The sequence below is a fragment of the Sarcophilus harrisii genome, chromosome 4 (genome assembly GCF_902635505.1).
Source record: "Sarcophilus harrisii chromosome 4, mSarHar1.11, whole genome shotgun sequence".
NCBI classification, from domain to species: Eukaryota; Metazoa; Chordata; class Mammalia; order Dasyuromorphia; family Dasyuridae; genus Sarcophilus; species Sarcophilus harrisii.
In genome coordinates, this window is record NC_045429.1 from 366,531,275 (window position 1) to 366,557,633 (window position 26,359).

The 26,359-nt window shown below is 38.5% G+C and overlaps 1 long non-coding RNA gene across 1 annotated transcript in view; it reads left to right on the forward strand.

Annotated features, from left to right (window-relative positions):
• The window catches only part of LOC116423360, a 96,935-nt gene extending 75,585 nt beyond the window's left edge, over window positions 1-21,350 (forward strand). Inside the window, exon 2 of the long non-coding RNA XR_004233946.1 lies at window positions 21,225-21,350. This is a non-coding gene — a long non-coding RNA (uncharacterized LOC116423360). The remainder of the gene's footprint in view (window positions 1-21,224) is intronic.
• The last annotated feature ends 5,009 nt before the right edge of the window (window positions 21,351-26,359 follow it).

Here is a 26,359-nt window from a genome sequence, read left to right on the forward strand (position 1 = left end):
CAAGTTGGATGATGAACTGACAGGGATGTATTATAGAGGGAATTCCTACATTAGTCAGAGAAAGGACTGGATAAACTTGCAGGTACCATCTAGTTCTAAGAATCTATAATTCTGATTGTATGCTATATTTCCACATACGGGAAATAGTATTTGTGTTCCAAAACCTAAAGTTATGATCAGTTTTTTTCTTTTTTTTTTTTTAACTCCAATCTGAAATTCTGATCAAGTTTTTTAGTTTCCCACCTTTTTGGAAGTATTGAATTCAGTGCATCAATGATAATGAATAGATAAATCCAATACACATTTTAGATCAAAACATTCTTTCTGATACACAGTAAGCAAAAAGGGAATAGAATATCTATTGTATTAAACAACTAGTTTTTAAGCCTTTAGGCACATCATTCTTGTCCTTCAGTCTTAAAGAAAACCAAAATAACATCATTATATTGGGAAGAAACAAAGTATTTAGCTGACCAGACTCCCATGTTGAGCACAAATAGTTCATATGAACATTTGTAATGTTGATGTCTTTAAATGTGCACATCTTACTCATAGTACCAGGAGATGCACTAATTTTAGATAATTCTGTATTCTATCAATGTTCACATAGAATTTCAGCACTAAAGGATCTTAGAAGCCATCTCTACTGAAGTATGAGCATCTTAAAAACCAGCTGATGGTCCCTTTGAACAGCTTTTCCAAGGGAGATCTCTTGAGGCAGCCCATTCTACTTTCAAATAACTGCATTTGTTTTGTTCTATTTTTCCTGATGTTAAAATTAAATCTTGGTTTCTACTATTTTCTCCCATTGCAACAAGTTCTGATCTCTGGGACTGAATAAAACAAGTTCATCCCCCTTTCCACATGATAGCTGTGGGCAAAAGCTGTAGGGCAAAAGGGGAGAGAGTTATTCCCCAAAGAGCAGCATAGTGTCACAAGCATGGCAGTCATAAGAAGAGGACAGATGCCAATGGAGAACAATATAAGTATTTGGCCTTTGTCACCTTTAACTCCATAGACACGTGGCTCATTCATGCAGCAAAATACACATTCTAATTGAAGGGTTCAAGCTTATGATGAATTTCAGACAAAGAGCTGACATAGTACTTAAAAGATTGCCCCACTGCCTGTGATTTTAAGACCTCTGAAATCAAAGTGTTTTCTGAATTATTTAATAAAGAATGAGGAATGAGGGACCACAGCTCAGCAAACTTGGGTATGGATTAGCAATGTCAATTTCTCAATCGATTAAGCCTTATTTCACATGCATCTTGGACCTGTACCCATCACACCCAATTTTTCTGGCTCACAGCAGTCTTCCAAACATATAAACACAGATTTCTTGACCCCCAGGTCTTCTCTTCCCTGTATTAGACATCTCCAGTACCACGATATGACCCACACATTGCTTGATCTCAAGGCCCTTCACTATCCTGGTGATCCACTTTGGATACTGCTTACTTCATATCACTTTTCTCACTTGTTCTTTTTTCTGTCTTTCATCATCTTGACATGACATTGAACTGCAATCTCCAAAGTTTGTGAGCTTGTCTCCTCTTCCTTTTATAGTGCAAATGTATAACACTTCACAATTATTGTTTGGGGACCAACTGACTGACTTGTTTCTGTGTTCCTGTCTTGTGAAAGTGGGAGATAAAAATCATGGATGCTTGAGAGGACTGAGAAACTGGGGGAAAGGATCAGAATATCCAAAATGGTTACAGCTTGGGGTGGAAAAAAAGATACTGTGTTTATGGGGGAATGGGAAAAGTCACCTGGAGGCCAAAAGGATTTGGACAGAATGAAATAAATATGAATAGGGGAAATGTGTTTGTTGAATAATGGTGGAGAATGGAAGGTCTGAAAATGTTAGTAGAGAGCAAGGAGTGTTCCAGTTCTTCCTCATAGTCTTTTGTGTCAGGAAAAATGAGAGAGCATTCAGCCTGGGAGAAAGAATAAGATAGTAAACCTTAAAGCATTGCTATTGTTTTTGTTATATATTGGGACTGAACCTGTTATTCCATTGCAGTGGGGAACTACTGAATGATGAAATGCTCTCTCTTCCTAATAAAATACTTTCTCTAAAACATATACTCTTAGAGAATTGCCTGAAATAGAGGTTTCTAAAAGGATCCTGGTACACATATGGCCCATAATTATCCCTGCACAGTCCAACCAGATTAAAATGAATTGGGAAATATTTAACAAAATAAATGAAAACATAATAAAACATATATAATGTTCAAAATGTGATTTTCTAACCAGCTGGCAGGCACAGAGATTCTTATATGTGTTTTACTGGCTGCTATTTCTATTTGTGTTTGATATCACTGGTCTAGGGGACTGATATTTTAACTAACAACCAGATGGGATCTTTTAGAACTTAGATGGGACCTATCAATAATCTTTCAGGCAGTTTGTGTCAGAAATAGCCCTTGAACCCATAGTCTCCTTGGCTTTGAGAATAGTTCTCCAAATACTATACTATGCTACCTCTCATCATCAGTATCATCATCACTGTTATTACCATCATCATTATTATTTATTATTAATATTATTAGTAGAAGAAGACAAGAAAAGATGAAGTATCTTTATGAGAAAGCTCAGTTATTGTGGGCGCCATAGGATAGAAATAATTCAAGAGGAAGAGAATCAGGGTCATAGATTTAGAGCTGAAAGGGACCTTGTAAATTATTTAATCCAACGTCTTTATTCAGCAGATGAAAAAACTGAGGTCTAAAGAGAACGGAGTTTGTTTAGATTTGAATCCAAGTCTTTAAGGCTTTATGCTGAATTACAATAACGAAGGGTCTAACGAGTAAAGTAAAAGGGAAGGCAGAGGAGGTAGGTAAACAAGGAGAGCTTGGATATGAGTTTGAGGCAGCTAGATGGCTCAGTGAATAGAGCCGTAGGCCTGGAGCCAAGAAGATCTGAGTTCAAATCCAGCCTCAGATACTTACTAGCTGTGTGACCCAGATAAGTCATTTAACTACTGCCTGCCTCCATTTGCCCATCTGTTAAATAGGGGTAATTGTAGCACTTTGTTCCCAAGGGTGTGTTGAACATAAAATGACATACTTGTAAAGCACTTTGCAAGCTTTTTAGCACTATATAAATCTTGGCTATTATTAGAGGAAATATATTCCAGGCATGTGGGAATAGCCTATGCAAAAGCTTGGAGCCAGCTAGGTAAGTAACAAGTAGGGGATGGAATTCAGTTTTTGATCCTTGTGGTAATGGGGGCTGAAGCTGAGCAGGGGAGTGATCAGATCCTGGCCTTCAGAATCTCCCTTTGTAAGTGTCTGAGGTAGAATTAGAACTCAGGTTCAGAGCTCTAACCTTGCACCTAGTTGCCACTTTTGTCTCTGAGTCTTTGTCTCTCTGGTTTCCTACTTTTGAGATGATAAATTGATAGTGGGAACTGTAGCTCAGGAACAGCTTGTAAGAATTGTGCACAAACAGAGGCACAGAAATAGTTATGGAACCCACAAAATGATAAGTTGGAGTAAAGCACGGCGCAGGGAATAGTCTCAAGCCTCCTGCACACAGTGATCTGTCTTACCTAACTTTGGATCTTCCCCAGTACCTGGCACAGTGGTATCCACTTTTCAGGGACTTGATTTTTTTTTTTTTTTAATTTGAATTGACTTCCAGTTCCCTTCCATAGGGTCAGATCCTAGCTGTGGGTCTGCTCTTATTTTGCAAAACAATTCTCTTTCCTAGCTTCAGTAGACCCAGAGCCAAAAATTATGTTTAATTAGATAGAGGAACAGACTTTCTGTACTTTCTGTCTAATGGACTTCACTAAGAAGCTTCTGACCAGGATTTCTCACATAGAGTCCATTTCTAATATAAGGCTTGATGTAGATTTCTCTTCCTCAACCACCCAAACTGTCACCTTTTCCCCCCATATTCCTGGGGAGAGCAGAGCAAAGATGGGGTTTCCTCAGGCAGTCAGCAAGCATGCCGTTAAGCCAAATTCCTTGTTGTGTTAATTAAAAACCAGCGATGGCTTTGATCACTGGAGACTTCATTGCATAACTGGTTTCAATGTGCTATTGTTTTCCCTTGTTTTTTTCTCCCCCCTCCTCTTTCCCCGAACCCCGTGATGGAAATGATTTGCGTTTCACACTGGGACTGAGATCATATTTAAATGTTTCCTGGGTTTGATCTCCTTACGGGCATTAACTAATGTTTCTGCTGACACACCTAGTGGCGGCAAACAGATTTTAATTAACTTCAAGCTATTTGAGCTGCCATTATGGGAAGTGGCAGCTAAGGTGTTAGAACCTGCTGCTTTCTAGCCTGCATTAGTAATAATGCCATTTTGTAATTTTGTACTTATATAGCTTAGAGGGCTTTTTTGATGGCTGGAGGGGGTAGGTTTGGGGAAGAGGGGAGGGTGTCTAGTCAGAGAAGCAGGTTTCTCTGAAGTTGACTTGACTTGAGCAAGATTTTTTTTTCTTACTTTTCTCAACTCATCAAAATTATTCTGTACTTACTTTGCAACGACAATATAGGGTGAGTGAAACATGGATATTTCTGGAGTTTCCTCCTCCTCTGAGGGATTAAAAATGTACTGCTAGCAGTGACCAGGAAGCAAAAATGCCATTTGATTTCCATGTGCCTCAGTTTCCCTAGCTATAAAATGGAATATACTAGTCTTTGTTAGTCAGGCCACAAAAGTGACTGCAACATGGTATACTTGCTATGCACAGGACTAGGTCCTTGCCTCAAGGGGCTTATTATTGGTGTAAAGTGCAGTGGGCTTGGACCCAGGAATACTTACTTTTGAATCAATAGCAACTTTGTCATAAAATAGTCCTTGATGCTGCATTAAGTACTTTAAGCCAGTTTGTGAAATTGGAAAAGTCTTATCTTTCCTTTGTCTTTCTTTTCCCCTTCAAACTCCTCTTAAAAAAATGGAATTACTTCACAGACAGGATGGCACTGGTCTAATAATAGCAGTAGCTCATATTTCTATAGCCTTATATATAACTTACAAAGAATTTTGTACCTCCCCAGGGAAGGAGCTGGTATGTTATTGAATACATTTTACAAATGAGGAAACTGAGGCTGAGAGAGACGTCAAGTGAACTGCCACAAGCTAGGAACAGGATAGATTTTGAACTCGGCTAGATAGTCCCAATGGATATAGTGTGCTGAGCCTGGAATCAGGAAAATCCAAATTGAAATTCAATCTCAGATATCATTTGTGTCACTTAACCTCTCTTTAATAGAAAGTATAATAATACCTTCCTCCCAGAGTTGTAAAGTTCAAATGAGATATTTGCAATGTGGTTAGCTCAGTGGCTGGCACCTAGGGGGCATAAATATTTATTTCTTTCAAGTCGTCTTGACTCCAGAACCTAAGTTCTATCCATGCAACTACCTAGATATTTTAGGATATACTCTTAACAATGAAGTATATAGTATAGGATTATTTCTATTATTTCATACCCTTCACTTCTCTCTGCTTCCTCCACATGCTATTCCACCAAACAGCCCAGAGCCAAAAATATCCACGAAGAAGATTGTTGTTCCTGGCCCTTTTCTGCTTGCAAAAAGAGCAGCCAGCCACAAGCATCCTTGCGTGCAGAAAAATGTCTGTCTGTCTGTCTGCCAATTAAATGGTTCTGTCTCCACCAAATGATTTAGTTGCAGTTTTACCAGCTTCACTGAGAAGCATGTAGGAACTTCTCTCCAGGAAAAAGAGACAGTGGAAGAGCTCTGGCTACTGTTCTCCTAATTTTCTTTCCCTAATCCCTTCCCCTATTCAGAGAGAGATAATCTTTGTCTGTTTTCCTAAATCCCACTAATACTTTTCCACAAAAGCTTTGATGGGTTTTTTTTTTCTGACACCAATTTCCACATCTTTTTTTTTTTTATGGTAAATTAGATCTTTTAAATTTCATTTTTTAAAGAAAAAAAAAAAACAGCTGGGTAGTGCAATGGATAGGAGTACCAAGTTTGGAGTCAGGAAGACCAGAGTTCAAATCCAGCCACAGACATTTCCTAGCCTGGGATCCCGAGCAAGTCACTTAACCCGGTTTGCCTCTGTTACCTTATGTATAAAATGAACTGGAGAAGGAAATGACAAAGCACTTCAGTGGTTTTGCCAAAAAACTTCAAATGTGCTTAGTTTTTGCACTAAAAACCCAAATGAGTCACAAAATGTTGGTCCTTACTGAAATGATGAACAAAAACAACAAAGTAATTCAAGAATATGCCATCAAACTCTCCACCTGGATGAGTGCATGTTCATCTCCATGGAGATAATGATATGGACATTCAGAGTAGGGCCTGGGGGACAGATGGGAGTTGGGTCTCAGCTATCCCATTTGTAAACGGCAAGAATATTGTTCATTCTTCCTTTTAAAGAAGACCAGTGACAATGTGCTTTATTAAGACCCGCTGCAGTATGGAGTTTTATAAATGGACCTCTGGGGAATCCAATTTTGAATTGGAATTTAAGGAATGGTGCCTTTGTTGCAGGAAAAAAAGCACATCAAAAGTACTCAACCTTGCCCAACTCTTTTCAGGTTTTGCTAGGTGAAGTCCCCAGGTTGATTTGCATGAACCAGTTGAATGATGGGAGTTACAGGCTATTTTACTCAGAGTAATGGCTATCCAGGAAGTGGCAACTGAGATAGAAGAATGTCATAAATGTTGTTTAAAAGACAAATAATATCTAAGAGATTATCTGAATAAATGAAGAAATGAATAAAAGAGCATTTATTAAGCATATAACTATGGGCCAAGCAATGGAGATACAAACCCAGGAATGGAGAATTGAACCCTAAGGGAGTAAGTAGGTTGACACTCTTTCTGATAGCAATAGCAGTGTTGATCTGATTATAGAAAATGAGGAGAGACTAAAATGTTGATGTGAAAGTACAGAAGATGCATAGAGAGGAAAGTGAAACATGATTACAGGCTACCTAGATATACTTAGGCCAATCAGGACACTGGAAGAGAGGTAGGTGCGGATGACAGGAGCTCTGGAAGTGAAAGACTCTATCTTCCCTGGGTGGCTATGGATTGAAATCACAAAAACCTGAGATAACCCCTGGGGCTATGAGATAAAAGTGTCCTACCTCTTCTGGAAAGATCTGTCAGTTGCACATTCAACAGAAACCCAACAGAGAACAACTTATAAGAGATAAGAACCTCAAAGTACAGCAGAGAGAATGGATTAGCAGAGAACTCCAGCAGCTTGCAGGTTCGGTGAATACAGCACCATGCCAGGAGTCAGGGAGTTCAAATCTGGCCTCAGTCACTGATTTACTGAGTGACAAGTCATTTAATCTTGTTTGCCTCAGTTTCCTCATCTCTCAAATGAGTTGGAGAAGGAAAAGGAAAATCACTCCAGTATCTTTTTCAAAAAACAAAAACAAAAAAACAAATGGGCTCATGAAAAGTCTGAACGACCAGCAGTTTGCAGGAGGAAAATAACTAATTAATTAAATAATGATGCTTTGTTCTAGCCATTTCATTAATGCTTCATTGAGCACACTTTGATAGACCCTATACTGGTTGGTAAGATTAGCTTTTCATCAGAAACAAAGTCTATGTAGTTGAAATAACTAAAAGATTGTAAGATATTTAAAACATATGATATAGTGAAAATAGCAGTTGGGAATTAGAAGACTTGATTTTTGAATCCTGGTTCTGATATTATCTCTTTGTGAGAGCTTGGGTACTTAACCACTCTGACCTCCAGATTCTCTAGCTGAAAAACAAGAGTTTCACTAGATGCTCTCAAAACTCCTGACAATTCTTTGATCTTAATTCCATGGAAAATCAGATTAAAAAAAAACTCTACTTCCCAGAGATTCCATAGCCACTGAAAATTATTTGGGGAGCAGGGATGGGAGGACAGTAAAGAGGGAGCTGGGAAACCAGACCAAGGCACTTTATGTGATTTAATTGGTATTGGGAACTATTCTTGAAGAACTCCATCTACCAGGGCTAAATAGCACTTGCTTTGTAATTTAGTCTTTGAGAGCTGCCAGGAGAGACTGAGAAATTAAATATCTTTTCTAAAGTCACACAACTAGTACTGGCCAGTCAGAACTTGAATCCAGGTCTCTCAGATTCCCCAGTTCTCCGTCCATCAAGTCCCTCATGCTTGAACTCAATTCAGCTTTAAAGATTTCAGAGTTCTGTGCCCTATTTGGGGGATCACACTTAGACACTTTCCAAAGTCTAAAGGAATGTGAAGACAGAAAAGGGAGAAAAGATCTTCCGGAGTCAAACTTCTTCAATGGCTCTTTTTTCTTTTTCCAGGTTCCAGTTCATTTCAGATTCGTGCTCCAGGTTCAGATCTTTTCTGATTTTATCTGAACATGCCCAGTCCATTCCTTATATCAACAATCTCCAACTCATCTTACCCATAACAGGAAGAAGTATGTAAAGAGGGGAAGTTCTGAGCTGGCTTAAAAAAAAAAAAAGTTTTAATTGAGGATATGGGGAATCATTCGAGAGTTTGTTTTGTGGTTCATTCATCACCAGTGTGGGCATTGGAGCCCAGTTTTTCCCTTTGGGCTTTGGGATCACTTGTGGGACAGACGTAGTTGCCCTTACTGTTTTTGGTTTTGATTTCCAGGTTGGCTCCTTGCCAGCCATGGCTTTCTCTCCCATCCTTACTCCACTTCCCCTTTTCCCTTCCAAGGCTCTCATGACTTGCCTTGCCAGACACCTGGAGGCTTTTGCTGAACTTAAGTAAGTCTGCTTCTTTGGGCAATCAGTCCCCTGGGTAAGAATTTCAATTCGTGATCAAAACCTTGCTCGGGATTTTTTACCCCTCCATTTAAAAATGTCTTTAGGGAGCCCCCAAGATCATGTGTCTGCAACAAAGGGATGTATGTATTGGACTAAGCTTCTTTCTGAGGTAATGTCATCCTTTTGATGTGGCTAGGTTTAATGTCTGGCCACCACATCCTCCTCTGTCTTGTTTGCCTACATTCTCCCCTCCCCTTTATCTCTTCTCTCTCTTCTCTCTGGTCTCTGTTGTTTTCTATCTTCGTCTTTCTAACTGATCCTTGATCATGTCCTGTCTCCTTCTCTCTGGTACAAAGGTATCTTCAAGCTCCTAGTCATAGTCAGAACATCTCATCTTACGTTTGGTCTACAAAGAAATCTGGCATTCTCACGCATTTCCCTGCTTGCTGAAATACTGCAGAAGAAAGAAATGACGATAGTAGAATGTATATCAAAAGAATTATCTGAACTGAACTGAACCAGCAGGCTTTTTCCAGGTCTTTTTCAACTTATGATGTACAGAGGCAGATAACACAGCATCAGTTTTCACTTTCCTTTTTCTTCTTCAATGAGTGCTTGATTAAGTTGGACTTGGATCCACAATGTTTCACCCGTTATTATCTTTTATCCTGCTGATTTGAGGATTCCTTTAAAGCTAGTTTTGCCAATCAAGAAAACAGCAAAGTTGAGCAGAGAATTTTGGCTCTCCCCCAGTCCCTTCCATTTAAACAAGCAAGAAAACCAACGAACAAACAAAAAACAAAACTCAATCCAAAACAAAACAAAAACAAAAATTGGAAAAAAACAAACCAAAACATCACCACCACACCATCACCACCAGCAATAGCAAAAAGAAACAAACAAACAAAAAAACACAACTGTTTATCATGGGCTGAAGTCAACTAATAAGTATTTATTAAACACCTACTTTATTTTAGAGACTAACTAGTAAGGACTAGGAATACAAGGGCAAAAATGAAATAGTCCCTATCTTCCAGAAGCTTAAAGCATTGTCATAAACTGTGAGTGAGATATAGAATATAGATAAGATAATTAAATCATTAGAATCAATGACTTTTAAAATTAATAATATTAGTTGTAACTATGTAGAATTATTAACTAAGTTATTAATTATTAGCATAACATAGCTCCAGTGTTGGTGGAAGCATAAAGTGATCCAAATATTTTGAACAAGTTTAGAATTAAGAAAGCAAAGTGACTAAATCTGTCATCATTTTTCTGGAGTTATATCTGGTCACTGCAGTGATACAGAGTTCATAAGTTTTTCACAATTATTTTTCTTCACAGTATCTAAGTTATTGTATAACTTGGTCCTTTGGTTCTATTCACTTTATTCTGCATCAATTCATAAAGTCTTCTTAGTCTTCTCTGAAACTTCCCATTTTGTCCTTTCTTATGACATGTTATATTTTCATTAAATTATGCCTTAATTTGGTCAGCCACTCCCCACTTGGTGGGCACCAGTCCAATTATTTGCTATAACAAAAAGTACTATTATAAAATTTTTTGTACATGTGAGCCTTTTCCATTTTTTCCATCTCTTTCACTTTATGCCTAATAGAGTAAAGTTGTATCTGTTGTTGAATACATGTGTATGAACCTCTTCAATAAGTGAATTCAACCCTCATGTGCCCCTGACCCACAAGGACTCTTGGGTAAAGGGGTAGTAGAAGGCTGGAGTGTGTTTGTGGGGGAAGGGGGACACTGGAGCTTGTGGGCTGATTTACTCACCCCACTCATTCTGGGGATTATATTATTTGAATGGTGCAGCTGAGCAAATGGTTATTTTCTATTTTGCCATGTATGTGCAGTTAAATTTATATAAGTTAAATGTGATTATGATACAACTCCACTACTTAGAGCACTGGGCTTACAATCAGAAAGACGGGAGAGCAAATCAGCACTACTAGCCGGGTATCCTGGGCAAATCACATCATTTCTTTTCCTCAGTTTCCTTATCTGTCAAATGGGCATAAAAATAGCACTTAGCCCAGAGTCTTGGCACTTAGTAAGCACTCTACAAATGTCTGTATCTGTACATACATATTTCATCTATTAAAGTTTCAAATTGCTCCTTGGGAACAGCCTCCATTCTGGCTATGTAAATGCATTACTCATAATTAGGACACATTATATTATTTAAATGAATGATTATTTAGAAGGCTATTATATGAACATATGCATATCTACCTATATCTATATGAGCCTCTGAGCTAGTATGTCTCAAATTATTTTATGATTCAGTCCAATTCAACAAATATTGCTGAATATAACAATTCAATTTGCTAATATGGGTAAGAGCCTGGGGTAGGAACTAGGGATAAAATGAACCAATCTCTGCCTTTGAGGAACTTTAATACAAAGGAGACAACATGTGCTCTACTAAGTTATTAGAAGGTAATTTCAGAAGAGAAAAACGCCAACTACTTAAGGAGGAAACTCAGGAAAGTTTTCCTAGAAGAAAGAAATGATACCTTATTTAAGCTTTAAAGAAAGATGGAAATTCTAAAAGGCAGGTAAGGAGGGTGTTTCATCCCACATATGGGGTTACAGCCTGGGCAAAGACAGGGAGTGAGGAGATGGACTCTTAAAGTTTCCTATAATGCAGGCAATTGGTGTTAAAAGACTTACCCACGTAGCTAGAAAGTGTTAAGTGCCTGAAGTCATATTTAAACTCAGGTTTTGCTGACTCCAGGGCCAGTGCTCTATCTACTGCAGCATCTAGCTATCCCTCCTGTAATTTCTTAAGGAAATTTGTTAATTATTTAAGTTCCATATAGTCCTAAAATAGACAAAAATGCAGAAATTTATAATGCTGTTCTTGCTAAATTCTTGTTTAAAAAAGTAAACCTCATTCTTAGAAAATTGTAATAGTCAGTCAGTCAGTCAACAAACATTTATTAAGTGCTGACTATGTGCCAGGTTGACTTTGCTAAGTATTGGGATGCAAAGAAAGGCAAAAACAACTCCTGTTCTCAAGGAGCTCACAGTCCAATGGAGGAGACCACACGCAAAAAACTGTGCAGATAAGAGGCATTGGAAATACTCTTAGAAGGAAGACACTAAAAGAGGCTGGAAAGGCTTTATTTTAAAATGATGAATTTTAGCACCAGAGGAAGCCAACAAAACCAAAAGGTGTGGATGAAAAGGAGAGAATTCCATACATGGGAGGCAGCTGGGGCAATATCAGTTAGGAGATGGAGTGTTTTGTGCAAGGAACAGTGAGAAAGCCAGTGTCATTAGATCAAAGAATATAATGAGTAAAATGTCAAGTTTTAAGAAAATTGGAAAGGTGGAGAAGAGAGACCTTAATTCCCCAAAAAGGATATTATATTTGATCCAGAATGCAATAGGGAACCAATAAAAGTTTCTGGAGAAGGAGAATGATATAGTCAGACTTGCTCTTGAGTGGAAGTAGGGAATCAACAACTTTAAAACACCATGCAATAGTTCAAGGCTGATGTGAAGATTCATTTCTCTGTGGTGATTATAAAATTCGAGAGACATAGTTTCTGGGTAATTTAGTCATTAATCAGGCCAGCACATTTTTAATAAATGAATGATCATTAGGCTATGTCTCTTAGACCAAAGACTCCCTAATGACAGTTTGTGTCATTCAAAGAGTAGGGATTCCTGAGGAGCAGATGGGCTCTATTAAAATTAGGGTCTTGGGTAAATGGCTTAGGTCAGAGAGATATCAATTTCCATATCGTTTTTCATGACAATAGGGAAAACCCTATTTTTCCTGGGACCTGATGTTGCAAACACAATAAATAAGAATATACCTATTAGCTCGAACTTAGAATTTCTTTTACTTATTAGGTCTTGACCCGGGTAAATCTTTAAAAAGAGATTTCTGGGAGGATTCTGGGAAGATAGTAGAATAGGTTGGTAAATTTCAAACTCTCCAGATTTTCCCCACAAATAGAACAAATTTGTGCCCCTGGGGAACATAGACTGATAAAAAACAATCAAGAAAATTTGGGGTAGAATTGGGGTCCTGCTGGATCAATCCCAGAAGACCTGAAGAAAGACCCCAGGCTCAGATTAACCTGTGTGCTGTGCAAATACCTCCTGGCCAGCTCCTCAGCAACACCCTGTGGGGAGCTCTGGGGCTGGTTGGGTGTGGCTGGAGCCTCAGCAGGAACCACAGAGATTTTCACTTTATGGAGTCAGGGTCCGAGTCCAGAAAGACTGAAGGAACCTTGGTTGATTAGTAATAATAGGCCCAGCTGTGCTGTAGAACAAGACCCAGGGCAAGGACATTCCTGGCTGCATACATGCTGGAGGGGAAACTCTTGGTTTGGGGTTCTTGGTCAGAAGGGAGAGCTGAAGGGAAGCTTGCGGCATCATCCCCCCATTACAGGATTAGAAGTGCTATACTAATACCTCTTATTTAAAAAAAAAAATGAACTGGCAAAGAAGAATCCTGCCATAGAAATTTACTATGGCAACAGGGAAGATTAGGGTTCGTTTTCAGAGAAGGACACTGAAGTAAAAAAAAAAAATTACCCTAAAGAGTAACAAGAAATGGGTCCCTGCACAGAGAGAATTTATAGAAGAACTCAAAAAAGAATTTAAAAATCAGATGAGAGACATTGAGGAAAAACTAAAAAAATAAAGAAAGAAAAAGAAAAACCAAGAAAAACAAAATTATGAGAAAAAAGTTAACCAACAGGAAAAGGAGATATAGAATCTCAAAGATGAAAATAACTCTTTAAAAATTAAGCCAAGGAGAAGCCAGTGAATCTATGAGACCAATAAAACAGATTATAAAGAATGAAAAAATAAAACAGAATGTGAAACATTCTATAAGAAAAATGACAGATCTGGAGAACAGATCAAGAAAAGAAAATTTAAGAATAATTAGACTTCCTGAAAATTGTGACCAAAAAAAGGACTTTGACACATTGACACAATCATGCAAGAAATAATCCAAGAAAAGTGTCCTGGACTGATAGAACACGAAAGGAAAACAGAAAAGGAAAAGAAAATAGAAAGAAAAAATGCACCGATCACCATCTCAATGAGATGCTCTGTGGAAAACACATGGGAATATTATTGCTAAATTTTGAAGCCACCAGATCAAAGAGAAAAATTTGCAAGAAACAAGAAAAAAATTTAAATATTCTACTGCTATAATTAGAATTGTAAGGACTTACTAATCATAGAAAGAGACTGCAGGTCCTGGAATTATATCTACTGACAATCAAAAGAACTAGGCTTGCAGCCAAAACTATCACATCCAGCAAAATTATTTATAATATTAAATGAGAAAAATGGACACTCACGAACTTTCAGATTTTAAGGACTCTCCATCAACCAAATCCGAACTTAATAGAAAATTTAACACTTAAGAGCCAATATCAAAGATCATTTTCAAGGAACTCAACATGGACAAATTGTTAATGTTTGTTTTTTTCTTACATGGAAAACGTATACTGAGAAGACTGCGTATTTTAAAATCAGCCGGAGTCAGGAATTCAGGTTATGGGAAAATCGTCAGTCTTTATTCTCAGTGAAGAAAGATCGGAGGTGGAACAGAATGGGCAACAGCAATGTGTGTAGTTGAGTCAAGAAGCTAGCTAGACCAGCAGCCACACGACCAGCAGCCAGGAGAATGGACTCCAGGCCCAATGTCTCCCAGCTTCTCTTCCCGTCTCCCTGCCTCCACCCACCAAAATCGTCATTTCCTATACAACACATCAGGACTTGCACAGAGAGTGGGCGGGGGCCATTCTTTATCCAATCATGTATATTAATAGAGTATGGTCCAATTACTATTTAGCCTCACGTGCTTGGGACCTCAGTGCACCAACTAACTCAAGCCTCAGCCCATTACAGTATACCACATGTTTAAGATTGAGGGTAGCTCAAAAAAGAGTGGGTCAGAGTTAAAGTAATAATAGTAATCAAGTTATTCAAATGAGGTACAGAGGAAGAAGAGACAGGCATTAAAGGGGAAAGGAGGACTTACAGTTCTGAAAACCTACTCAGATCAGAATGAGTTAAATAGGCAATACTACTTATGTATCATGAACGGTATAGCACCATCCAAAATCTATAAAGAAGTAAGAGTGGGAGGGAATGAGTGGATGGGGAAGCAAAGAGTGAGGGAAGAAAACAAGGGAGGAATCCATGAATAGGGGGATGTTAAGTAAAGGCAAGTTAAGGATCAGAATTAAAGCGAAGAGCAGATATCAGAAAGCTCTGTGTATGTATATGTGGGGGAGAGGGATGTATATGTCTATACTGTATATATCTACATTTGTATACATAAATATATCCTTTTCTAACTGTAGCCTGCTTGCGGTTGGGGTTGGGGATGAAAAGGGGAAAAAAAGAATAAAGTAAAAAAGATATATAGTAGAGAACCAAAGAACAATTTACAAGGAAGTAAAGAAAAGATGGACATTCATAAATATAATTTCTTCTACCAATATAAATACTTTCTTGAACTGGTATATATTGTTATATATATTTGATTCCTCCCTATATTCTTTTGGGCACATGACAACATTCTCTTTTGTTTTGTATTCCTTTTTTGTTTGTTTTTTTTCTTATTTTTTAAAACAAAACAAATTTTAAGAAATTAAAAGATGTAATTCTTCCCCCTCCCAAAAAAGAGAGATTTCCTCCACTGGTTGGTTTCTGAATGAGGAATTAGAAAAGGGAGAAAACCTTGATTCTAATGCAATAACTAGTTATTAAAATAAAATTTAAAAAATTAAATTAATCAAATTAAATTTAAAAATAAATTAAGTAATTAAAAATTTTATTCCTCTAGATTCTCTAGACTAGACAGGACTTTGTCCACCATTCCATGTTTACCTCTTTACCCTAGAAGGTCACTCTATTCCTGGACAACTCACATTGGAAATACTTTTCACCCTTTAGTCTCTCCTTCTGATTGGCTGCTTCCTCCTAGAACACACATTTTAAGGAACAGATCCATGACAACTATGCCTTCATTTCTCCATCTTGGCTATATAAATACATGATAATTATGTGATTAGGATGCTCATTATGTTATTTAAAGAAATAATTATTTATAAGGCTAATATATGAATATATTTATGTCCGTCTCTAACCACATATTTCTATATAAGTCTCTGAGGTAGTGTGTATTGATTTCTGACTCTCCATAGGCCTTTGTTTCCATGGCCCAAAGCCAGTACCACCACTTCCTACCCCCTCCACCTTGCTTTTCAGCTCCCTTTTATACAGTCTTCCCCTGTAGAAGGTAAGCTCCTTAGTCTTTTTAGCATTTATTTAGCACTGAGCTGGTACATACCTTAAATACTTACTGATTGGACTTGACATGAGGGCCTGCATCGAGGGGGTGGCCCTCAGAGGAGAGAAAAGGGTATTAGCCATATCCAGATTGTCACCAGATTAATTGGTTAATGTGAAGATTACTTAGGATTTGGGCTTGAACTGTAGCATATATTCACACATGGGTGCCTTGCCAATGCTATATAGTCCCATAGTTCTATCCGGAGAACAAAATAATCTATGAGAATAAATGGCCCTTCTGCTGTGTCTATCATAAGAACCACTCAGAAAGACAAATTGAACTCCGATGCCTTGAAAGAATTAGACAGAAAAGCAATTTATTTCATAAAGAATGGAGTTCCCAATGACCTCAGCCAGGACCAGGCCAGTTTCCAAGGGCAGGGAGGCAAGATTCTGAATTTCAAATCTTTGCCTTCCTCACAGCATGACTGTGATTAGGAATGTAGACTACAAATCCCCTCCACCCCGGGTATCCATCTGCTCAGCAGAATTCTCCCCTAGGTGAGAAGGGAGAGTGCTGCTTGAGTTCTGAACATAATAATGGGGCTAAAACACTATAATTTGGCTCTGTGGATTGCTTACCACTTTTCCTGCAGGCGACGCAGCAGCTCCGGCTGCATGACAGGTGCCTATTAAGACACCCAAAGTAGAATTTGCTTTGAAATTCTTTAAGAGTGAGGTGGCCGTTTGAAAGTTACTAGGGAAGTGGCCTGTGTTTGCTAGGGGACAGTGAGGGTCCTTTGCTGTTTCCTTTTAAGCCGGAGCCTTGAAGTGTTTTTATCAGGATCAAGGACCCGAGAGAGTTTTTTTTTTTACTTTTCTCCCCATTCCCACCTGGGAATGCAGTTTCTCTTCCTTTTTAATGAATGGTTTCCCACTTACTCTGGAGAACTGACTAAGCAAAGAGGAGCTGCCTTTAAGTCTGAGGTCAGCAATCTCTTTGGCCCTCGAGGTCACCAAAAGAACCAAGGAGTACCAGTGGGTAGCTAAAGCATAGAGCAAAGAAGGGAAAAGTGAAAGGGAGAGAGAAGACATTTGCTTTTCCCACTAACATCAAGAAGAAAGGGAATAGGAGAAAAGGAAAGGAAATGAGGAAGCAAAGATAATCAAGACAACAAGAGAAGGAAAGAGAATATTTGTGTGTGTGTGTATATATATATATATATACATACACACATATTTATTACTATATATATATATATATATATATATATATATGATAGAATGCTGCTGACCAATTGTGCAAGAGGTTCATAATTCCTGATCTGAGAGATTTGGATGTTTTGTTCTCAATTTAAAATAAAAGATCTCTTTCATATATCACTCCTCCCTCTCCTCCCCTCTCCTTCCTTCTCCTTTTCTCTTCTTTCCTCCCTTTCCTTTCCTTTCCTTTCCTTTCCTTTCCTTTCCTTTCCTTTCCTTTCCCTTTCCTTTCCTTTCCTTTCCTTTCCTTTCCTTTCCTTTCCTTTTCCTTTCCTTTCCTTTTCCTTTCCTTTTCCTTTCCTTTTCCTTTCCTTTTCCTTTCCTTTCCTTTTTCTTTTCCTTTTTCCTTTCCTTTTCCTTTCCTTTCCTTTTCCTTTCCTTTTTCCTTTCCTTTTTCCTTTCCTTTCCTTTTTCCTTTCCTTTTTCCTTTCCTTTCCTTTTCCTTTCCTTTTTCCTTTCCTTTTCCTTTCCTTTTTCCTTTCCTTTCCTTTCCTTTCCTTTCCTTTCCTTTCCTTTCCTTTCCTTTCCTTTCCTTTCCTTTCCTTTCCTTTCCCTTTCCTTTCCTTTCCCTTTCCTTTCCTTTCCTTTCCTTTCCTTTCCTTTCCTTTCCTTTCCTTTCCTTTCCTTTCCTTTCCTTTCCTTTCCTTTCCTTTCCTTTCCTATCTTCTCCTCTCCTCACCCTTCCTCTTTTTACTTCTCTTCTTTCTTTTCCTTTTCTCTCTTCTCTCCTTGTTCTTCTCTCTTCTTTCTTTCCTTACTCTGCTTTCTTTTCCTCCCCTGGAGACCTCTCCTGTCCCCCCTTTCTATCTCTCCTCTGCTGTTCTTTTTTCTCCCCCTGCTCCTTCCCTACCTCCCCACTTCCCTGCTAATTCTAGAACCTTGAACTAATCAAATCAACTTTATCATTGTTCTTGGATAGGATATGCCAGTCTACTTCCCCCTGGCTCTACTCCTTACCATGGTAACTTTCTGGACCAAAATGCCCATTCCTGGGTTCCATCTTCCTTATATATGTAGTTCCCCATTAGAATGTGTGGGCAGGGACTGTCTATATCATTACATAGAAGGATAGAGAAGCAGCCAGCCATCCAGATAGATAGATAGATAAACAAATTTATTAAGCCCTTATTGTGAATCAGACACTGAGCCAAGTACTGAGAGTACAAATACAAGCGATGAGGATATTTCCTCCCCTCAAATTATTTTCATTCTATTGAGGAAAGCTAAGGATACATAAAAGAGAACTGGAAAGAAGATAGGGGAGGCAGGAGTTTGGAGAGTGATGAGGGCATCTGGGAATGAAATGTCTGAGAACCCTCTGAGATGGAGCTCCAGACTAGAGACTCACCCATTAGAATAGAGAGGCAAAGAGTGGAGACATTTCCAGGGTGAGAAGTCTGCTGGTGAGGATGTGAGAAAGTCCCAAGTGTGAGGAGGGAAGCTGGGAGTTAGCATAGTGCTTGACACATAGTGAGTACTTAGGAAAAGGTGTTGGGCTTTTGTTTTTTGTTTTTAAATTTGTTCAGGAAAGGGAGCTGCTCTTGAAGGTAGAATGAGTTCAATCTAATAATTAACACCGAGGAAGTCAGGAGTCCCAGTTTAGATATGCTTCCCCTCCCTCCCTCTATCCCTCCTGAACCTAGCCTGTGAAAAAAGGTGCCTTCTTTTGGGGTGGAGGGAGCAGAATGGAGGAATGTAATGTGGACATGTAATTTGGCCTGTATTTATTTTATTTTATTATTTTTAATTAATTATTTTTTTAAACACACATTGCTTTATGAATCATCAGAGAAAAAATCAGAGCTTGCCGTGTATTAGACTAGGACTTTTCATGTGAACCAAGTGTTTACCAATTTGAAAACAGGAAGAGGAAGTTGTCAAAATATAGCTAAATGCCCTTGCCCTAGAAGACTGAGAGGTTTAAGACTGTTTACTTTCTTCTGGTACCAGGAGTGATTAGGGATGGTGAGCCTTAAAAGGTTTAGGGGAGAGATAAGGATTTAGGACTTCAAAGCCAACTAGGGTGGGGCCTTTCTATTTGTGAGGCTTTATCATTTCCTCTTTTTTCCACTTGTCATTCCCCTGCCGCTCTGAAACTCAGGGTCCTAATGCTAACTGGAAGCAACAGCCCAGAACAATCGCACGGATACATTTCTTGGTATTTACTCTTCATCTACAAGCCTCAAAGTCCTACAGAAACCATTTTGTGCATCTGGGATCAAGGTTCCTTACCTCCAGTAGAAGTTTGACATCAATTAGGAGTTGAGAAGAAGACATACAGATCACAAATAACAACAGATTTGGAGCGGCAATTTAAGCAAGAATAATATAACTACATGTTGCTGATTGTCCTTTATTCTTGAAGAGGACCATAATGTCAGGGAGGAGATGCCGTGACATGCAAGGGAGGGGGGGGCTGGACAAAGTCACCAGCCTTGCTTTCTCCTCCACACCCCTCTAAGGTCATAGCCAAATAGAGATCAGGAGGACTGGAGATGGCCAGGGACGCAGTAGAAGACTAATAATGTAACCACAGGTCTGGGGGAAAATCACAGAAATAGCAGGTACTGTAGAAGTCATTTAGATCAGGTATGTCTGACATTTACCTGCCTAATAGAACAATATCTTGCTTTTGCCACTTAGTATGTGTGTGACCTTAGCAAAATCACCTCAATCTCTCTGGACCTTCACTCCTTCAATTATGAAATCAGATTGTCAATGAAATTTTATTAAGTGACTATTATGTGCCAGATACTGTACTGAGTGTCGGGAATTCAAAGAAAGACTGTCTTTACAATCTTGAGATGCTTACAATCTAATATGGAGCTCTGAATCTCATCCTATGGTATTTGGGGATAATGAGTTCCTTATGTTTTTACCTGTTGTGGAAGGTAGTTTGTACTTTTTCTTACTTCTTTCAAGAGATGCCCCCTAATTCTAGTATTCCAGGATATGGAGAACAACTCCATTTATTCTGTCTATAAACTATTAATTTGGTACAGGCTTCTATCATATCAGCTTTCAGCTTTTTTAATGGAATAATCCTCTTTTTTAGTTTTATAATTTAGTAAGTGTTTCTTACTCCAGGCTTAGCTCTTTATTCACTGAGCCCTCCAAAGGTCTTTATAAATGCCATCTTTGATTGGGAGGCACTGGTCAGATCTACATATAGGCTTTTGAATGAAGGTGTGCATTTCAAGGGTCAGATTATATTTTTGTTTTTATTTTTAATATTCATCCTGGTACTATCTGGTCCTCTTCAAGATATTTTGTTTCTAGACAGCCTTTGCATACGTGTCTTCAGGGAACCATTGCTCCTGACTTCAAGATCTTTCTGAGCCAAATATCTTATAAATATTAATCTGATTACCTTTTCCATGAATATTTGTTCATGAGAAAGTAAAGAACCAGAAGGCAGAAACCAACCCCACATCTGAGAGTAGTCAACAAGCACTAAATCTGTCAATCCATATCCCTCCTGTTTTATTTATTCCTGTTTGGGGGGTGAGGTGGGGGGAGAAGCTGGTGCTGGTGAAAAAAAAACTTAAGTCACAGAGGAATTAGGGAAGCGAAGCTAGGTTTCTAGGCTTCCCTTTTCTGAGGACTGTCAATCTAGCAGAGAATTTGGTATATGAAATGTTCCTTCATAGTGTAAGATACAGTATAGAAGGTATACTAATATAGTAGTCAGAATGATTTTAAAATAAAGATTGTGAAATTTACCTAATTAAAGAGTCTTTTCCTCCAAAGTAGTCCCCATGTGAAGCTTATTCTAATGATGCTATTGCTGCTCAGATGATTTTGAAGGCTCTTCTTTTATAATTGCTTTCAGAGCATTTTTATGAACCACAAAGGAAAAATAAGCAAACTACTCTATAGTAACATTTTGTTCTTGACCCCAAACAGTCTTACCCAGATTGCTTTCTCCTCTTTTTTCATAGGACAACTCCCTATGACTGTTGGTTGTCTTCCAAATCAAACTGAGGCTCAAAGGAGGAAAAGGAAATTTTAAAAGGACAAGCTGCAGCTTTTGAAGATAATTCTCAAAAAGGAATTTCCAAAATATTGTAAGTCATGGCAGTAGACACTCTCCCACACACCCCCTGCCACGGGCTCTATTCCTGACATTTTGGACCTCAAAATCATTGTTTTCTGTTGTTTATGCTGGAACTTTCCTCAGCAGCTAGGGGCTCCTCACTAGAACATCCTACCAGCTTTATTGCATACTCACCATGGAACATCCACAAGGCTTATCCCTTTTTCCCCATTAGTTAATGACTCTTAGAGCCTTCATTTTGTGGAAAAGCCCAGGCTGACTTGACTTCATTTCCCTCCCAGTCCTAAATCTGACTTCCTGGGTTTCAAATCATATCTACACTACAGGAGCACCCTCATTTTCTCCTCCCCCCTTTTTGGGTCCCCTTTTCTATGTTGTCTTCTCCCATTAACATGTATTCTTCTTGAGGAGAGAGACTGATTTGTTTTTGCTTGTATTGTATCTCAGAACTTTTTCTTTGTTTTGTTTTGTATCTCAGAATTTAGCATTGTACCAGGAGCATTATAAGTACTTTATAAATGTTTGTTTCCTTTGTTTCTTCCTTTATTCCTTTGTTCTTCCCTTCTTCCCTCCTTCCTTCCTTTCAATCCTTCTCCCTCCCTCCCTCCCTCCCTTCCTCCTTCCCTCCCTTTCTTCCTCTTTCCCTTCCTTCCTTCCTTCCTTCCTTCCTTCCTTCCTTCCTTCCTTCCTTCCTTCCTTCCATTCTTCCTTTCTTCCTTCCTTCCATCCTTCCTTCCTTCCTTCCATCCTTTACTATTTCCCCTTCTCCTCCACTTCCTTTCCCTTCTCTCCCCTCTCCTCTTCCCTTCCCTTCCCTCCAATATTGAAGGGAACAGTATATATAATTTCTATTATGGTGGTTTTAGAAATCAGTTTCCTTATATATGAACATAATGAAATCTTACTCTGCTATTAGAAACAATGAAAATTAAGAATTCAGGGAAGGCTTGGAAGTCTTACACAAACCTACATGATACAGAGTAAGGAGAGAACCAGGAAAACAACATATACAACAACTAAAACAATGTGACTGGAAAAAGCAAACAAAGGAAACTGAATGCTATGGAATCATAGTTACCAGAAGAAGCTGGGGAACTATGGGTATGGAGTACAGCATACATTATCACATACAGTTGGTGGTTTTGCTAAAGTTTTTTGTCTTTAATTTATTGTTACAAGGGATGGTTTATTGGGGATGGGAAGGGGGAAAGAGGTGTTCAGAAAGGAAGACAATGTAAAAATAAAAGACTAATAAAAGGGTGGGTTTTTTGCTTTTTTTCAGAAGCAATTGGAGTTAAGTGACTTACCCAGATAGTACATGTTAAGTGTCTGAGGTCAAATTTGAACTCAGATCCTCCTGACTCCAGGATTGGTGCTCTATCCACTATGCCATGTAGTTGTTCCAATAAAATTTTTTTTAATATTAGTTTCCCGAATCCATAGATAAACATCCCCAACAAAAGCCAACACATCTGTTTCTAGAAAATGGCCTCAGCCAACTCTTCCTCATCAATGAAAGCTAAAGAAAGGTGGGCACTGGCTGACTACAGAGTCGGAGGCTGGCCATTTGGTACCATTTCAGGAGTATCATTTCTTCCACCATTTCTTCCAAATACTTCTCTTACTGCTTCAAAATTTCCTGAAATTCCTTTATCTGGGAACAAAGCTTTTCCTTCCAGCCTTAAAGTTAAACTTTAAAGTGTAGACAATCAAGAGATAAATAATATACTGACAAATTCACATTAACATGGCAAGACTAATAACAGAACATTTTCTCAAAGCTGGGGAGACAAAGGCTGAAAAACAGCCAAACAATAGCCCCTTAGAGGCAGATGAGACTTGGCTGCAGCAACAGGATACCCTAAGGGAGAGATTGGAGGAGTCCTGCAGTAGACAAGTCAGGCCCCAGCTATCACCTGGAGCACTATCTCCTCTCAAATTTTAGAGAAAATGGCCCCAGAAGGCTGAGAGTTTGGATACCTTTCCTTGCTTCTAACTGGGGTTCCAAAACCCTCATTGTGGAGAACCATCACTGGGGACAAAGGGACTCTCTTTCCTTGCCATCATTAGTGTCAACTGCAGACCAACTCTCTCTGTAGAACAGAGCTCACAAGAGCTCTGAGAGTAGAAGCATCCTCCCTTCTCCCAGAGATCACCAGCCCTGCTTGCAGCAGAGGAATTAAATTATGCGGATTATTAATTAACCTTTCCTGGCCTTCCTGGCCTGTTTTCTGCCCTTCTGCCCTCATTTTGATGCTATGTACCTCTTTCCTGAAGCTCCTGCTCCCATACATGTATCCTTAATTGGCTTGATTCAGCTCCCAAGGACTCCTACTATAACATTCCTTTGATATTTACTTGTATCCAATTCCCTACAGGTTCTTTGACCTCCACCTTACAATGAATTAATGGGAGAAATGATTCTGTGGTAAAGGGCTTAAAAGCCTCATCTTTTTAGGAGTAATAATAATAACTTGTATTATAAAGAACCTGTGCCAGGCACTGTGCTAAATTCTTTACAAATATTATCTTATTTAAAACGTAAAACAACCTTGGGAGAGAAGTGATATATTATCCTCATTTTACAGTTGAGGAAACTGAGGCAAACAGGCTAAATGATTTATTCAGGATCATTTAATAACTGAGTAAAAGCAATTTTGAATTCACTTCTTGACTTCAAGCCCAACACTCTATTCCTGTACTATATAGTTACCTAAATGAGTAATTACTTTAGATTAGTGAAGAAAGTTTTGTTTGTTTTTGATGTTCTGGATCCCTCAGACCACATTATTAAGAAGCTGCTGGTTTACTGGCTCTGAGAAGGACCCATGTCTCTGTAGGTGCCATTGATAATACAATTTCTTTACACATGCTTTTTGATTTTAGGCAGAGCAGTGAATAATCATTACAGAAAAGAGAACTAGATGTGGGAAAATGGTTGCCCTGTGCTGATGCTCAGTACTTGACTATTGCCTCATTACTTGTCCTTCATATAGAATGTAAGATATATGCTTCCCTTCACTCATCCTCTGCCCTTTAAAATGTCGTAGAAAAGGATATAGTAGGAAAACTTTATTTTACAGGGCAAAAGAGTTGGGGCACTGGCTGACTACAGAGTTGGAGGCTGGTCATTTGGTACGATTTCAGGAGTATCATTTCTTCCACATACTTCTCTTACTGGTTCAGAATTGCCTGAAATTCCTTTATCTGGGAACAAAGTTTTTCCTTCCAGCCCTAAAGTTAAACCTTAAAGTGTAAACAAAGGGAATGTAAAAGAATGTTGGAAAACTTGTACTGTTTCCAGGATATCAGCAGTCATGTCAACCCCTCAGAAAGAATCTTCTTGGAAGAATTAATGAAGAACATTAAAAATAAGCCAGACATAGATAAAATCCTTACTGGGGTGGGGGCTCATTCTAATAGAATGACTCCATAATCAGGTGGCTTCTTCTTAAGAGCCCGGATTATCAGCTTGAGGTAGAAGTAGTAGTTAATATGGAACCTGTTTTAAAATTCAGTTTCTTCTTGGTGGTTGATTGAGCTCAGCAGGCACTGATACTGGTAGGCCCCAAGATTCCAAGCTCCACTGGGAAACCATGAATATTGTTCTTAGCACTCCACACTGAAACTCCCCTCAGGGGAACACAAGCTGTTGTTCCTAGCTAGAAAGAAATTTTTTGAACCCAGCATCTTTTCTAGAGTTACTTATGTGGCTTTGAGTGTGTTTTTGTCAGGGAAGGTTGAGACTCTCAGGAATTCTTGGATCTTCTTTTAAAAATAAAATCAATGACTATATTTCCACGTAATTTTATTTCCTTTGTAATTCTGTTTTTTATTTTGTGCATTTAAAACATTTAAAAATAGGGTAGCCCACCTATTCTGGTCCCTCAACAGCTTCCTTCTCAGCCACTGCCCAGACATGTTGGTATTGTGGTAGCTTATTGGGGGGAGAGAGACTCAGAAAGGAACTGGTAACATATCTTGGCAAGCAAATTGAAATCTTTTTGAAGACAATGAACAGAACCTGAGGAATACTAACTAGAAATAATAATCATGTATGGGAGGAACTAATGAGGAAAGTGGAATCAATCCTATAGACTGGAGAATTGGCTGTGCATTTGAAAAGCCACTATTGCCTACTGTAAAAATGGCAGTAACTTCCCATAACCCTTTGGAGTCTTGGTATGACCTATATTAATTCCATGTAAATCACTTCCCTTTCACTTGAGGATTTATGAGAGTTGCCTCATTGTATTGAAATGAGTGGAACTGATTAATTCTTCTGAAGGAAGGCAAAAAAGTTCTGAGGGTTTTTTTTTAAATTACAAATGTACAAATCAAATTGACCCCATATAAATATTTAGAGAGCGAATTCATATAGTGAGAGATGATTTTAACCAAATTTAACATTTTGTTGGGGATCTCATGAACACTGTGAGAAAACCATCTTTCCCTTATAATAGGAATCACATGCAAATTGTTTTCTTTTTTATGTGTGCTTTCCTTTGCCTTTGGATCACAGAAGACCATTCTTGGTTTGGGATGGGTATTTTTTCCTCTTCTTTTCAAATTCCTAAGTTTTCACTTCAAGAGCTCTTTTATTGTTATTGTTGAATTGTTTTTCAGTCATATCTGACTCTTGATGAGTTTTTCAGTCATATCTGACTCTTGATGACCCCATTTAGGTTTTTCTTGGCAAAGACAGCAGAGTGGTTTGCTATTTTCTTCTCCATATGAATGAATTTGGGCAAACAGGATTAAGTGACTTGCCCAAAGTCACACAGGCAATGTCTGAGGTCAGATTTGGACTTACAAAAATGAAACTTCCCATCTGCCAGCCCAGCATCCTATCCATTGAGCCATCTAGCTGCCCTTTCAAGGAGCATCTAGTATCTTCAAAGCCAAACTGATTTTCTGTTCCTTTGATCCCCCCAAAATCTTGAAAGTTTGTCCCAAAGTGGTCCTGACTTAACATTCCTAATGTGGTCCTTAACCATGGCAGATGTCAACCTATCTTAA